Source organism: Geotrypetes seraphini, chromosome 8, assembly GCF_902459505.1.
Source record: "Geotrypetes seraphini chromosome 8, aGeoSer1.1, whole genome shotgun sequence".
NCBI classification, from domain to species: domain Eukaryota; kingdom Metazoa; phylum Chordata; class Amphibia; order Gymnophiona; family Dermophiidae; genus Geotrypetes; species Geotrypetes seraphini.
The window spans coordinates 39447827-39465029 of record NC_047091.1 but is presented as its reverse complement, the minus strand read 5'-3'; positions in this window follow the sequence as shown (position 1 = coordinate 39465029).

Here is a 17203-nt window from a genome sequence, read left to right as displayed (position 1 = left end):
TTCCCTGCTCCCCCTGTCCAGCATTAGGCCTTCTCCAGTGGCGTACCTAGCATATGTGACACCCGGGGTCCATCATTTTTTGACACCCTCCATCTATATAAAAAATATGATTTTTAGTAACAATCCACATATCGCACAAGAGTGTACCTAGGACAAGGCAGCATCTTAAACACTGCAGTGAGCACTTAAACACCAACACATACATTGTAAAACTAAACAAGCCAGATCCTGCACAGTCAATTGATCCTGCACAGTCAATGCCAACTGAAAACTATGTCCTTTTCATACACATAGAACAGAGATACACCCTTGCCCAATATGGAATAATCAGAAACTAAAAATAGAAATATGTAGACAAAAGTTAAACTGAACCGCCAAGAAACCAGACTCTGCATACAATGTAACACCACAACAACACAAAAACTGTGACACATGTCCCCTAATACTGTGCAAAATATAAAGACAGTAGATGTAAATTTGAAAAAAACTGATACATAACAATCACCACTTTACAAATTAACAAATAAAAATAACACAAACATAGAACCTAACGGATGTAGCGGTATATAAGAAATAAATTACATTACATTACATTACATTACAAATAATGAGAAATAAGAAAATACCATTTTATTGGACTAATCGATTTTTCATTTAGCTTTCAGAGGCCAAATCTTTCTTTAGAACAGTACAGTATACTGCTGTTATGGTATCCTGTCCTGACCTGAGGAAAGGGGTTTAGTCCAAAAAATTGCCTTATTTCCATTTCCTATTTATAAACTTTTATCAATTTATAAACTTCCTCAAATCCAACCTCCACTAGATCCACTCAAAAATTAAAACTATCCTACCCCTCCTTAAAAGGCATCTCCCTTGTTGGTAAACTTGGCTCTTCCCTCCCTTTCAGAATCACTCAGCTCTGGAACAGTCTCCCTTCCCCTCTCCGCAATTTGAGCCCCCTTCTACCATTCCGTAAGCATCTGAAGACCTGGCTCTTCTCCAGAACGTAACCCCGTCCCGCTCCTGGCACTCTCACACCAACCTCTCTTCTCTCATACTTATATAATTCCACTGGAGTTCCGTTCCTTCCCTAACCATGTAAACCGTGTCGAGCTCCATCTGCGGAGATGATGTGGTATATAAACCCAAGATTTAGATTAGATTAGATTAGATTAGTTACAATACTACTTGATTCTAAGTAAAGCAACTAAAAAATCTTTCTCTTTTGTCGTTTCTACTTTAATCATCTTCTCTTTGCTCTCTTCTTTCTATACAGCATTTGTCCTCTCTCCCTTCCATGCAACATCTGCCCTCTCTTTGCCCCTTCCACCCAGCTTCTGCTCTCTCTCTCTCTCTACCCGTTCCATCTACTGCCCACACTCTCTCTGCCCCTTCCATTTACTGTCCATCCTCTCTCTCTTCCATATGGCATCTTCCCTCTTTCTATGTCCCTTCAATAAATTGTATATCCTGTGTCCCTTCTCTCCTTTGCACATGATTCATTTCAGCTTTACAGGGGGTAAAGCTGAAATGAATCATGTGCAAAGGAGGGAGAAGGAGGAAGGGAGGAGGGAGAAGAGGGAAGAGGGAGAAGAAAAACAAGGGAGAGGAACCAGAGATACCAAGTCCATGGGAGGGAAAGGAAAGGAGATACCTGACCATGGAGGGGGAGGAAAAGATGCCATGGTATGGGGGGAGGGAACAGAAGGAGATAGAGATACCAGACCATGGTGTGGAGTGGGAAGGAAGGAAGGAAAGGAGAAGAAAAAGAGACAGATGCCAAAGCATAGGGGAGGGGGTGGAGACAGAAAAATGTTGCGTGCACCTGGGACAGACCGCCCCCCCTTGGTACGCCACTGGCCTTCTCCCTTCCTTTTACCTCGCCCTGTCCAGCAGTAGGCCTTCTCCCTTCCTTTTACCTCCCCCCTGCCTAGCAGCACCACTTCCCTGCTCCCCCTGTCCAGCAGTAGGCCTTCTCCCTTCCTTTTACCTCACCCCTGTCCAGCAGCATCCCTTACCTGCTCCCCCTGTCCAGCATCTGGCTTCCTGGTCATTGGTGTCTGCCCTCCTCTTCAAAGCAGCCTGGTGAGGATAGCGGCCGGCTGTAGCGAACCTTGCATGCTGCTCTCCACGTCGGTAGCACGTTCCCTCTGAAGCGATCCCATGCGTCATAGGGAATGTGCTACCGAGGTGCAGAGTGGCCTGCGAGGTTTGCTACAGCTGGCCGCAATCCTCAGCAGGCTGCTTTGAAGAGGAGGGAATACAGAAGAGCAGCAGCAGCAGCATGCTCCCTGGTTGCTGTGGAGAGGTTTGCTGCTTCGGTGGACAGGATGGAGGACTGCCCTTCGATGGCTGGAGGAGCTGGAGGGCAGGAAGGCCCACGCTTTAAGCGCACATGCGCACTCCTGCTGGCCACGGGCCTACGGATCACGGATCACGGATCACAGGTAGGAGTGCGCATGCACGCTTAGCGTTTTATTATGATAGATATTGGTTGGAAATTTTACAGGTTTTTTAAATTTTTATTATTTATTGATTTTCCAAACTTAGTGCAATACATAAAATGTCACATATAAGAATACAATAAAAGCACATTCAACTTACACATATTCATAGCCAACCATTTTCTCCCAACCATCCAATGATTATTCAATAAAACACAAAAACATATATTATTGCAAAAACCTTACCCTATTCTACTTAATGATATTCTCCCATCCACCCACCCACCCCAAGTGTAATTATTCAAGTATTTTTTATTGATTTCAATATATTATCAAGTAAAACTTGTACAGAAAGCAAATTTAACTAAAGCATATTACAATCATTAAACAATATATCCATACTTAACTAAGTTAAGCAAAATTACAAAAGAAATTGTTATGGTGAAATTAGCTCAAGTCCTCGTTAGATCCAAGTAAGTTACTGGCGAGCAAATTAGAAAATGCTGAAACGTTTCCTAAGTACTTCTTAATATCTTAATATGTTTCTTCCTATTATCATAACAACTCTTATGTAATCCGCCTTGAACCACAAGGAAAAGGCAGAGTAGAAATCACTAATGTAATGTAATGTAGCACCAAACAAGGGTATCTTTTGTCCTCTCTTTTATACTCAGTGGCGTACCAAGGGGGGGTGGGGGGAGAGGTCCACCCCAGGTGCAGCCAGGTCCGGAAAATTCTACCAGGCTGATCAGCCTTCCTCTCCCCAATGTCAATTCTGCCCTTGGAGAGGAAGTTCGGGCCAGCCAATCGTTGCCTGGCTGGGCGGAACTTCCTCTCCAACGGCAGAATTGACATTGAGGAGAGGAAGGCTAGTCGGCTTGATGCAGGGAAGGCGCAGGGAAGGAGAGCTTGGGGCGGCGGGGCTTTGGGGCCTGTTCCCTGATGGCGGTGACTTGGGGGGCTGTTCCCGATGGCGGCGGCAATGGCTTGGGGAAGGGCAGGAGAAAGAAAGAAATGGGGCAGGTAGGGAGACAGAAGGAAAAAAATCACGATTTTTACTATTTGCAGAGACTCTCAGCGTGACACATCATCTGTTTGGTTTTATATTATCTTTTTCAATATTTGTTGTGACATATGTTTTTTCCTTTATCTACCATGGACCCCTGATGAAGGTTGTCCGAAACACGGATCGTGTTGGGTCCCCCATTTGGTAAAAAGGTTTTAATATATAGTTTGCTTGTCACAATAAAATTCGCCTACATCGTTGTACATATCTGCAGTTTTGGTTTGTTTGTTCCTGGCTGGTTTTTTTACTGCAGACAAGGTTGGACCTCCCTTCTTTGGTTCTGTTCTTTACTATGGTACATATCCAGAGCAGGGGGGAGAGGGATTCTTTAAGTCATAAATTGATTTTGAATATTTCTAATTGGGATGGGTGTGAAGATATCATTATTCAGAATAGATAGAATATTTATGATAATATATGTTTGTGTTATGCGGAATGATAATTGTTTGGGTGGATGGGTGGGTGGGTGAGGGGGAGAAGGATGATTATGAACATAAGAAAGATGAATGTGCTTTTATGAGTTGCATTGGTTGTATTGCACTGTTGTAGTTTTGAAAATTAATAAAGAATTTTTTAAAAAAAGAAATATGTCCAAAACCCATTTTTATTATCGGCACTTGGACATATTTTGACAATGTTCATCCAAGTGCCGACTAAGGCCGGTTTTTGGACATTTTTCTCTTTGTGATTATGAGCCCCATAGGTTCCAGGTACTGAGAAATAAATCCCTCCAACTTTTCTGGCTGCTCATAATGGATAGTTCTGCCGTTAAAAGTTACTTTCATCACTGCAGGATATTGGAGTCCATACCTGACTCCCAGCTGATGCAGCTGAGGTCTTAACATAAGAAATTGCCTCCTACGACTTGCTGTTTACTTCGCAAAATCGGGTACAAAATGAATTTTATGATGTTGCAATTTTAGCTCCTGTGACTTTTTAGCCATATTTAATATTTCAAGTGCCTGCTGGAACCAGAGCAATTTAAAAATCAGAGGCCTAAGGCCGTTTTTTCCGTTGGTAGTTTTCATTGGAGCTCTGTGAGCTCTCTCTATTTCTAGGGGGAAACGGAGCTTCAAAGAAAATAACTTTGGTATTAAGTCCTTCAGGAAAGAGATGGGATTTGCTCCCTCCAAATTCTCAGGCAATCCTAAAAGTTGTATGTTACACCTTCGGCTTCTGTTATTTGCATCTTCAAGCTCCCTGGAAATACGAATTAGATCCTTGCTGTCAGTTTGAATCTTATTCAAACGGTTTTCCAGATCAGCAATCTTGAGTTCCATCAAATCAGTTTTTTGTTCACATACCTTTAATTGATTAGATAAGGTATGGACCTCCTCCTTAACTAACTTCAGTTCTGAATTATTTTCCTTTAGCATATCTTTCAGGCATTTAAATTCTGCCATCATTAACTCAAATTCAGATGGATCTTTAGGCAGGGGTACTTTAGAAGGAGTGACTGGATCTGGCTTAGACCGCTTCGCATTTCCCCCTGCTGCGAATGCTGTATCAATTTTCATCTGCCTTCCTGTAGCCATTCTTGAGGGAAGTATAGTTAGGAGTAAAAATATACCCTTTTAGATGAAAATTTTTTCTTAATCTGTGACTAAACAGCTAAATGGAGCAGATGGAGGAGGAGCTCTGGAATCAGCCGACCATCTTTGACTGCAGTGAAGCCATGCCCCTCCTAGAGGCTGTGATTGTTACCTCTGCAACATCTTGAAGCCCCACCAGAATGGAAAGCAAAGGTCTGACCTGGGAACTAAATACAAATCTCTCTACGTGACAGTAAAGAGCACTATCACAGGGCTATCTACAACCTTACTAATCCTTGCCTCTATTTGACTCCTTGTGATTTTTGAACAGTCCCATTATCTCTATCTCAGTTCTAACCCTCAACCTCTCCTATTGACTATGTGTGACCTTGAGGAAAATCATTTTCTCTTTCTGGGTCTAAGTTCTAATCCCCAGCTTACTGCATGTGACCTTGTAGAAGTCATGTGATCTTGTAGAAGTCAGTTTACCTCAGTGTGTCTCAGAGTATACTGTTTGCTGTATTGGTGCAGCGATTTATTGCACCTCTGTTTAGATATAGTATTTGTTGAAGTGCTAAATGCTTCAAGTGTTTTCTAAAAATATAATATTTGGATTAATATTCAAAATGTACTTATCTAGATAACTATGATATTTAGAGGGTCGTAAGAACATAAGAATTGCTGCTGCTGGGTAAGACCAGTGGTCCATCATGCCCAGCAGTCCGCTCACACGGCGATCCTCTGGTCAAAGTCCAGCACCCTAACCGAGACTAGCCCTTCCAGCGCACATTCTTGTTCAGCAGGAACTTGTCTGACTTTGTTTTGAATCCCTGGAGGCAGTGGCGTACCTAGGGTATGTGGCACCCGGGGCCCATCATTTTTTGACACACCCCCATGTAAAAAAATATTTTTTGTAATAACCAAGAAACGGAATAAATGTTCACAATAGAAACAGGCAGTGAAAATTTTTTTTTATTGAACCTCAAATATGTAACCATTATTCCAAACAAACCATAACATAACATAAATTATGTCTGAATTGTCATGACATCAGAAGTACATATGGAGTAGTTGCAGGTGATCCTTGGGACAGTTCTGATTGTGTTAGTTCAGTTTTATGTGTTTTTTGAATAGAAGGGTTTTTATTTCTTTTTTGAAGGTTTTGTAGTCTGTGGTCGAGGACAATAGGTTGTAGAGTTGGGGGGTCGAGTGTTGCAGCTCAAATGGCTAGGAGGTTGTCGAACAGTTTTTTTCTTTTGATGTTTTTGGTTGGAGGGTGTGTGAATGGTGCGTGAGTTCTCCTATGTCTGGTGAGGTGGATTGAATTATTTAGCTGAAGAAATTAGTTACCCCCCCCCCCATCCACACACATTAATTTTCTTCTATTTTTGTTCCCATTATAAAAAAACACTGATAAGTTTCCAGAAAAAAATATATTAAAATAAGAAGTGAAAACAAAGGCCCCTACAGATGAGAACATAACATAAGAATAGCCTAACTGGGTCAGACCAATGGTCCATCATGCCTAGTATCCCATTCTCATGGTAGCCAATCCAGGTCACTAGTACCTGGTCAAATCCCAAAGTGTAGCAACATTCCATGCTACCGATCCAGGGCAAGCAGATGCTTCCCCCATGTCTTAATAACAGACTATGGACTTTTCCTCCAGGAATTTGTCCAAACCTTTCTTAAAACCAGCTACGCTATCTGCTTTTACCATAACTTCTGGCCACTTCATTTTTAAACTGAAATCTTTCCTTCCAAACAGAGATCTTGCAAGATGTCAAATACAGCACAAGGTAACTTCACACGGAATTAGCTGTGCAGGAAATGTGAATCTCCTCATACACCCACCATATAGTGCAAAAATGTGCAAAGGTCTGTTTTTTTCTTTCGATCACTACATAGCCTAATGCCACACAAGCAGTGCTGTTACAAACATATTCTGAAGGTCAATGCTAAGGTTAACAAAGTTTCCTTCCTTCAACTACAAGGAGATACTGACAAACCACTGGAAGAGATCCCAAAACAACTACCCAGGCACAACATCCAAAGACCCACTCAGTGTGTGAACCAGTTGAGTGGAGTGGACTAACTGGGGGGGTGGAAATGGGCCTGGAGTTTGCTCAGCAGAATTTCCCAGACCACCTCTTCCTCTCAACACATTGACACGCTGCCACCACCACTAGAAACACCTCATCGGGTAGGCCAGCAATGCTTATAAACTTTATAATACACATTATTATATTTTCTTATAAAGCACATATTTTAACTGAACTCTGACATCCTCAGCCTTGCCATTCACAAAAATAGGAAGAAAAGTTCCCATTTCCCCCGGCCTATATAATATTTTTCTTCTGCAGACCCTTCAAAAGTCTGACCAAATCCTCATTTCACTTGAATTATAAAGTACTGAGGATGCCATCTCTCCCCAATCCCAGGTCCTAAAGTCTAAGACAGTAGCGCAAACTAGTGCTGCCCGATTCAGGAAAAAAAATTTCGATTCGATTCAGCCTATTGAATTGGTTTTTCAATTTGATTCGATTTTCCTGTCCAATTGGGTGTTTTTTTCAAACATCCTGGTGGGTTTATTTTATAGCTTTTTCACCCCTTTGGCTTCTCCTAACCACACTGGCGCTGTGGTGTAAACCAGTGGTTCCCAACCCTGTCCTGGAGGACCACCAGGCCAATCAGGTTTTAAGGACAGCCCTAATGAATATGCATGGAGCAGATTTGCATGCCTCTCACTTCCATTATATGCAAATCTCTCTCATGCATATTCATGAGGGCTAGCTTGAAAACCCGATTAGCCTGGTGGTCCTCCAGGACAAGGTTGGGAACCAGTGGTGTAAACAAAATAAAGAAACAAAAAGGACTTTTCCTCTCTCTGTTAAATCCTAGCTCACGTTTGCAGTCTAACACCAGCTCTGGCAGGAAACACTTTTCAAATCTGACATATTGTAATCACAAAACAGAAAATAAAATTATTTTTTCTACCTTTTGTTGTCTGGTCAATATTTAACCAGGCTCTCGTTGACTTGCTTGCCATGGTATCCTTCTTTCTTCTTTCTCCGTACTAACCATCAATCTGCCATCTCTGTCCTCCACTTCCGTTTACCTTCCCTCCCCCGGAGGTCTGGCATCTTTCCTTTTTTTTCATCTCCATCCACAGATTCACCTTTTCTCAACTACCCTTTCATCCAAGATCTCTCCCTCCTTTCCCACCATCCCAGGGTCCACCATCTCTCCCTTTCTCTTCCCAACTATCCTCCTATCCAGTATCTCTATCACCCCTCCACACCATCCCTTGTGTCCAACTTCTCTCCCTTTCTGTTCCTTCCTAAATCCCATTACCCACTCCTCTGTTTTTAGACCCATTATTTCTTCCCCCAAAGTCCGGCATATGCACGTATCTTTGAACCCCCCCTTCCCTCCCTCCATCCGTGTACTTCTACACCAGGACCCCCTCCCCTGGAGGTCTGTCCCACCCAAAGGCCTGTCCCCCCAAAAGAACTGCACCTACCACCCAAAGGTCTGTCCCCCCTGAAGGCCTGCACCCACCCTGAAGGCTTGCACCCCCTCCGAAGGCCTGCACTCCCCCGAAGGGCTGCACCTCCCCCTCTCAGGTCTGTCCCCCCTTCAGGCCTACACCCCACCCCTGAAGACCTGCACCCCACCCCAGAAGGCCTGCACCCCCCCCGAAGGACTGCACCCCCCCTAAGGTCTGTCCCCCCTGAAGGCCTGTCCACCCCTGAACCCCTGAAGGCCTGCACTCCCCCTGAAGGCCTATCCCCCCAAAGGTCTTTCCCCCTGAAGGCCTGTACCTCCCCCCTACACCTGAAGGACTGTCCCCCCTCCCCGTCCACCTCCCCTCAGGAAGGCCTGCGTGTTCCCCTCTGGCCTCCCTTTATCCGATTCCTCTTCAAAGCAACCTGCAGAAAGGATCGTGGGTACTTCAGCGATCCTTGCAGGTTGCCATAGGCCTCCCGAGTTGTCCCTCTGACCGCAGCCCAGCCCCTCCTCTGACGTCAGAGGAGGGGCGGGATCGCGGCAGAGGGACAAGTTTCTCTAATCTTTTGCTGTATGGCAGCTCCTCCAACCCCTAAACCATCTTAGTCGATCTTCTCTGGACCCTTTCGAGTAGTACCGTGTCCTTCTTCATGTACGGCGACCAGTGCTGGACGCAGTACTCCAGGTGAGGGCGCACCATGGCCCGGTACAGCGACATGATAACCTTCTCTGATCTGTTCGTGATCCCCTTCTTTATCATTCCTACATTCTGTTTGCCCTTTTTGCTGCCGCCGCACATTGCGTGGACGGCTTCATTGACTTGTCAATCAGAATTCCCAAGTCCCTTTCCTGGGAGGTCTCCAAGTACCGCTCCAGACATCCTGTATTCGTGCATGAGATTTTTGTTACCGACATGCATCACTTTACACTTATCCATCTGCCATGTCGATGCCCATTCCTCGAGCCTGATTATGTCACATTGCAGATCTTCACAATCCCCCTACATTTTCACTACTCTGAATAACTTCGTATCGTCCGCAAATTTAATCACCTCGCTCGTCGTACCTATATCCAGATCGTTTATAAAGATGTTAAAGAGCACGGGTCCAAGCACCGAGCCATGCGGCACCCCACTGGTGACGCTCTTCCAGTCTGAGTATTGTCCATTTACCCCACTCTCTGTTTCCTATGCTCCAGCTAGTTTTTAATCTACGTGAGTATTTCACCCTCGATTCCATGGCTCGAAATTTTCCAAAGTAGTCGTTCATGCGGAACCTTGTCGAACGCCTTCTGAAAATCCAGATATACAATGTCGACCAGATCGCCCTTTTCTATCTGTTTACTCCCTCAAAGAAGTGCAGCAAGTTCATCAAACACGATCTGCCTTTGCAAGAAAACCGTGCTGACTGGCCTCATCGGCCTGTGTCCATCAAGGTGATCAATGATGTTGTCCTTTATCAGTGACTCTACCATATTTCCCAGTACCGAGGTCAGACTCACAGGTCTGTAGTTTTCCGGATCTCCCCTCGAACCTTTCTTGAAGATCGGAATAATATTCACCACCTTCCAGTCTTCCGGAATCTTTCCTGATTTGATCGACAGATTGGCTATTAGTTGAAGCAGTTCAGCTATGGTCCCTTTCAGTTCCTTGATGACCCTCAGATGGATGCCATCCGGTCCCGGGGATTTATCGCTCTTAAGCCTATCAATCTGCCTATACACCTCCTCTAGACTGACCCTCAATCCTGTCAGCTTTCCATCTTCGTTTCCAGCATATAGCCTGATGGGTATATTCTCTGTAAGAACATAAGAACATAAGCAGTGCCTCCGCTGGGTCAGACCAGAGGTCCATCGTGCCCAGCAGTCCGCACACGCGGTGGCCCATCAGGTCCAGGACCTGAACTGTAATCCTCTATCTATACCCCTCTATCCCCTTTTCCAACAGGAAATTGTCCAATCCTTTCTTGAACCCCAGTACCGTACTCTGCCCTATTACGTCCTCTGGAAGCGCATTCCAGGTGTCTACCACACGTTGGGTAAAGAAGAACTTCCTAGCATTCGTTCTGAATCTGTCCCCTTTCAACTTTTCCGAGTGCCCTCTTGTTCTTTTATTATTCGAAAGTTTGAAGAATCTGTCCCTCTCCACTCTCTCTATGCCCTTCATGATCTTGTAAGTCTCTATCATATCCCCTCTAAGTCTCCTCTTCTCCAGGGAAAAGAGTCCCAGTTTTTCTAATCTCTCAGCGTATGAAAGGTTTTCTATCCCTTTTATTAGACGTGTCGCTCTTCTCTGAACCCTCTCGAGTAACGCCATATCTTTCTTAAGGTACGGCGACCAATATTGGACGCAGTACTCCAGATGAGGACGCACCATCGCCCGATACAACGGCAGGATAACTTCTTCGGTATATCTTCTTCGGTAAATACAGACACAAAAAATGTGTTCAGTTTGGTGGCAATTGCTTTGACCTCTTTTAGTGCTCCCTTCCAACAGTCCCACCACTTCCTTTGCGTCCCCTTAATATATTGAAAGTCTTTTTTGGCCCCTTTTACCGCCTTATGGCATCTGTGTTGATGTTTTTGCTTGTTCCAGTTTTTGTGTGTTTTTGACCTTTTCCATTCCTTAAATGAAGTTTTCTTGACTCTGATCCTTGACCTTCACCTCTACAGTGAGCCATTCCAGAACCTTGTTCTTTTTCCTCTTGGATCCCTTGTTCATACATGGTATATATAGATTTTGCGCCTCGGTGACTGTGTCCTTTAAAAGGGACCAAACTTGCTTATCCTCTTCTTAATCTTCTTCCCTACCATGAGTCTCATCCCTTCGTAATTCCCTTTTCGGAAGTTCAGTGCCGTGGCTATTGTTTTGGACTGATGTTTCTCCCCTGCGTCCAGATCGAAGCGGATCATATTGTGATCGCTGCTTCCCAGCGTCCCTTCTACTTCTACATCTTGTGCCAGTCCTTGCAGGCCATTTAGAATTAAGTCCAGAATTGTATTTTCTCTAGTATTTTCCTTGACAAGTTGTTCCAGGAAGCAATCACCTACAGCATCCAAGAACTTGGTCTCTCTAATGCAGCCGGAGGTGCCTAGGTTCCAGTCTATTCCCGGATAGTTGAAGTCACCCATGATTACTGTGTTGCCTCCCTTGCAGTTGCGTTTAATCTCGTCTGTCATTTCTCCGTCAATTTCTTCAGACTGCCCTGGGGGTCGATAGTAGATGCTGATCTTCGTTTCCAGGCCATTTGTTCCTGGAATTTTGACCCATAGAGACTCTAACTTATCCGTCAGTTGTGGTGTGTTCTCTCCAGTAGATTCAATTTCCTCTTTGACGTATATGGCAATGCCCCCACCTTTTTGAGCCACTCTGTCTCTGCGGTATAGTTTGTATTCCAGTAGAACCGTGTCCCAAACATTTTCCTCAGTGCACCATGTTTCCGTGATGCCTATGATGTCAACATTATCTTTTTGTGCCATGGCTTCTAATTCACCCATCTTATTTCTAAGGCTCCTTGCATTCGTGTACATAAATTTGAGTTTGCGGCCTGTTCCTTTCTTGCATTTCCTTACCTCTTGTGTCCTTTTCGATCTGTCTTGCCTGTAATCCGGTGAGTCTTTCTCTCTATCTTCTTGCATGGTATCCTCCTGGTATACCTGTTCCTGAACCATCGACTCTCTCTCTTGGTCGACTGTCGAATTTCCCCTTCTTCCTAGTTTAAAAACTTGTCCACTTCTCTCTTGATGTTGCTTGCAAGTAGCCTCGTTCCGTCTCTGCTAAGGTGGAGTCCATCTTCTTGTAGAGCTTGCTCTTTGCCCAGAACGTCTTCCAGTTGCGCATGAAGTGGAATCCTTCTTCCTCACAGCAGCGCCGCATCCACGCGTTGAGTGCTTGTAGCTCCATCTGCCTCTTCTCATCTGCCCTGGGTACTGGCAGAATCTCCGAGAATGCTATCCTGTGCGTTCTGGTCTTCAGCTTCCTTCCTAGCATCTGGAACTGGTCTTTCAGTACTTCCCTGTTGTAGTTCCTGTTGCTCACGTTGTTTGTCCCCACATGGATCACCACCACTGTATCTTCTTCTTCCACACTGTTTAGGATCTTGTCAATGCGGCTCACTATGTCTTCTACCTTGGCTCCCAGTAGGCAGGTCACCAGCCAATCCAGTCTTCCTCCCGATATGTGGCTGTCGACTTGTCTGATGATGGAGACCCCATGACGATTGCTGTCCTCTCTATCTTCTCCTGATTCTCCAGCCGCAGGTCCATGTCCCTAGTATATGTCCATCTTTCCTGCCGCAGGTCCGTGTCCTTCGTTCTCGTTGCTGTGTCAACCATTTCTTCCTGGTGGTTGTCCGTCAGGTGGTCCACACTCTCTGTAGATGTCTTTTGGCAGTTCCACTGTTGCTGGTGATTTTCCATGGCCTCCTTATATGCCTCCTCTAAGAACTTCTCCAGCTCTCGGACTTCTTCCTCGATGGTGTCCTCCGTCTTGTTCTCTGCTTTCTCTGTCTCCCTCCGCTGCTTGAAGTGCCTCCAGTTCCAGTATTCTACCCTCCAGGAGTCTGACTTGTTTCTTCAAGCTTTCCAGTTCTCCGCATTGAGCGCTTACGTAAGACCGCCTCCTAGAGGGGAGGTAGTCATATATATGGCAGGCGATGCAAAAAACTGGGTAGCTCAACATCTTGCTATTAAATAAGGGAAATCAATCAGCAAGTTGTGAATGAAGTCTCATAGTCACAGATGTCAAAACTGGTTCCAACTGAGCTGGAAGAAACCAGGAACTAGCATGTTCCCCCCTCCTCAAAATAAAAATGCAGTTGAATATCCGATCTTCAAGGTAGATGATTTCTTTTAATGCCAATCCTCATAATGTATTTTGTGCTTTTATTAAAACAGAAGATGGTGCCACATAACAAAGATTTCATGTACCACTGCCCAAACTGGATTAAATAATAATTAGGTCAACATTCAATTGCCATGATCAATATTTATTTTAAATGCCAGCTGTAGAGGTAAACAAATAAATGGATATCCTGTATTACCTCTGCACTATGTGGATACTTTCTGGACACTTTATGAGTGGAGCTAGAGCAATCCCAGAGAATGGAGTAGTGTAATGGTTAGTGCGGTGGGCTGGGGAACTGGGTTTGATTCTTGCTTCAGCTCTTTGTGACCCTGGGCAAGTTACTTAATTCTCCATTGCCCCAGATTCAAAAACTTAGATTGTGAACCCACTACGGGCAGAGAGGGGCTGATTATATAAAGGACGCATAATGTTAGGTGCCTCTTAGGCAAAATATCCTTAACAGCCTCAATAATTGGTTTAAATTTTTTTTATTGAATGAAAGGCACCTACTGCAACGTGCTTAGTGGCACCTAATGCCTAAGTGGACGTTTCTATGGGTGGAGTGTGAGTTAGGCGCCGCTAAGCATGATTCTCTAAAACCTTAGGTGCCTAAATTGTAGGCTTTTAAAACTCTCATCTATATTTCAGGTGCCTAAGTTTTTACATAGGTGCCACTAGCCATGATTATGTAAACAGCACATAAGTATGATTGACACGTGGTCAGTGCCTTTTTTTTTTGTTTTAACACTGGTCATTTTAGATGCCGTTTATAGAATCAGCCTCAGAAAGTACCTCCATATAATATATATAAATTGCCTTGGTTAATAGAAACCCACTAGAACTATGGCACTAGTTTCAGTAATCCTTATTCCAGTATAAGTCCGGAACTATTATAAAAAGTGTATACTGGATAAGAATCTTAACCTTGCAGACTCATGAGTGGATAAATGAAAAAGCCTCAGCCCCACCACTCCACCGTTGTAATATCTTGTTACTGCGGGAAGAAATTACGTGGTGCAATCATCACTGGCTATTTCATTCATTTATAAGTGCTTTTTGTTTAAATAGTATGTTTAAATAAATAATTTATTAGGTAATAGTAAGAAATACTGAGGTGCTGTATCAAGGGTCCCCCTAAAATAGTAACAGCCCCTTTGGTTGACAACTGGCTGGTTCATAACCATAAAGTTGAGGACATGAGATGGAGGATTATTGAGAAGGTTGTGGGGAGGGATGGTGGGAAAGATTTAATTAAGTTGAATGAACGAGAGCAGAGAAACATCTTTTTTCTTAATACAGTCGAACCTTATGGACTTAATTGTGAGTTGGAGTGGGTTTCATTGTTTTGATAGATTCTGACCAATAGGGCTCCATTGTTTTGACCGATTCTGACCAATAGGACTTAGGGGGAGGAGTTACTGGCACGAATGGGAGGACACTATATAAACACCGGTGTACACGCCGACGCCATCTTGCTCTTTTACAAACATAGACAGAGTCGGATGACATAGGCAACCCGGTAAGACACTTGTTTTTAAAGTTGGGTAGTAATTACTTATAAAACTTAGTGGGTGGGGTGATGTTATAGAATAAGCACTAATGTCACCTTCCTGTTACTATTTTAGGGGGATCCTTGATACAGCACAGACGGTGCGAAACATGTCGGGTCATGTTCCCAGGGTTTAGCTGGCATAAGTTAAGTACACTGAACCTCAGTATTTCTTACTATTACCTAATAAATTATTTATTTAAACATACTATTTAAACAAAAAGCACTTATAAATGAATGAAATAGCCAGTGATGATTGCACCACGTAATTTCTTCCCGCAGTAACAAGATATTACAGCGGTGGAGTGGTGGGGCTGAGGCTTTTTCATTTATCCACTCATGAGTCTGCAAGGTTAAGATTCTTAACCAGTATACACTTTTTATAATTGGTTAATAGAAAGACAGTATATCAAATCCATGACCCTTGACATTTTATCTGGATAGTGTAAATATTCAGTATGATATTCAGGAATTTATCTGGATAATTTAGGCAGGACTGTGGAGTCAGTACACAAAACCTTCCTACTCCTTTATTTATGGTATCTCCACTTCGACTTTGACTCCTTTATTTATGGTATCTCCTACTATGACTCTTTTATCTACTGTATGTATCTATACAGGAGTTTGTGGGGTATGGGGACAGAGAATGCAGGGACGGGGTGGGGACAGGGACAAACATTGTCCGTGTCATTCTCTAGGTGACACTTTCACTAATATAAATATCATAAAATTTATTACATTTTGTAATCATCAAAGAATTTGATATCATAATATATTCTAAAAGTAAAACATATACTGAATCAAATGGGTTAATCAAATTTTTATCTGTGAAATAAGAAATGTAAGCATTATAATATTTGCATGATGTACAACTTAACTCTCTAAGGAGTCAGAGTTGGAGTCGCCACATTTTCACAGACTTTGACTCCACGATTCTGACTCTGACTCCACTGCCCTGAATTTAGGACTAAAATTACCCAGATAGCAGACTGAATATGGGCGCTATTTGGTACATAGATGAAAGTGCGCGAGACAGAGGTGTTCAGACAATCATGCGCAGGACATCAGCACGCTGGATTTATAGAGTATTTTAAAGCGCTCCGAGGGGGGTGGGGGAAACTCCCCACTTTACTTAGAACTGTTTGTGCTCCTGTTGGGGGAGTTGTTGGGGGGAGGGGAAATACACCATTATAGAGGAAACAGCCTTTTTCCCCCTACCCCCCCAATGGGAGCACCAACAGTTCTAAGTAAAGTGGGGGGGTTCCTTTCCCACACACCCTCTCGGAGCGCTTTAAAATACTGTTTAAATCCAGCACACTGATGTCCTGCACACCATTAAGAACATAAGCAGTGCCTCCGCCGGGTCAGACCATAGGTCCATCCTGCCCGGCAGTCCGCTCCCGCGGCGACCCAAACAGGTCACGACCTGTCTGAATCACCAGAAGGGGCTCCCTTGCCACCTTGGTTTCTCATTGAAGTCCTATCTTCCCATCGTAGTCCTAACCCTCCGGTCTTGCACATGCACGACCTGTTGGGTTTCTATACTTATTACCTGGTTAGCTTTCTATACTTATGTTACATCCCAGCTCCTCCCTCAGTATCCCACGATCCCTTTATCCCTCAAGAATCTGTCCAATCCCTGTTTGAATCCCTGTACCATACTCTGCCTGATCACTTCCTCCGGTAGCGCATTCCAAGTGTCCACGACCCTTTGGGTAAAAAAAAACTTCCTTGCATTTGTTTTGAACCTATCTCCCTTCAGTTTCTCCGAATGCCCCCTCGTACTTGTTGTCCCCTTCAGTCTGAAGAATCTGTCCCTATCCACCCTCTCTATGCCCCTCATGATCTTGAAGGTCTCTATCATATCTCCCCTGAGCCTCCTTTTTTCCAGAGAGAAGAGCCCCAGCCTATCCAACCTCTTGGCGTATGGGCAGTGTTCCAGCCCTTTTACCAGTTTCGTTGCTCTCCTTTGGACTCTCTCAAGTACCGCCATGTCCTTCTTGAGGTGTGGCGACCAATACTGAACGCAGTATTCCAGATGTGGACGCACCAATTCTAGTCTGGTCGGATATGAACCGACTCTACAATAAATACAGCCATGCTTCCAGTGACCTAAATAATTGCCCCACCTACATATTATCAAACGCCTCCACTACATTCAAAACCAACTTCATGCTATGGATTCAAACCACATTGACAGAAGGCCAATTCCCACAGGACCTAGGAGAGATCTTTATCACTCCAATCATAAAGGATCAC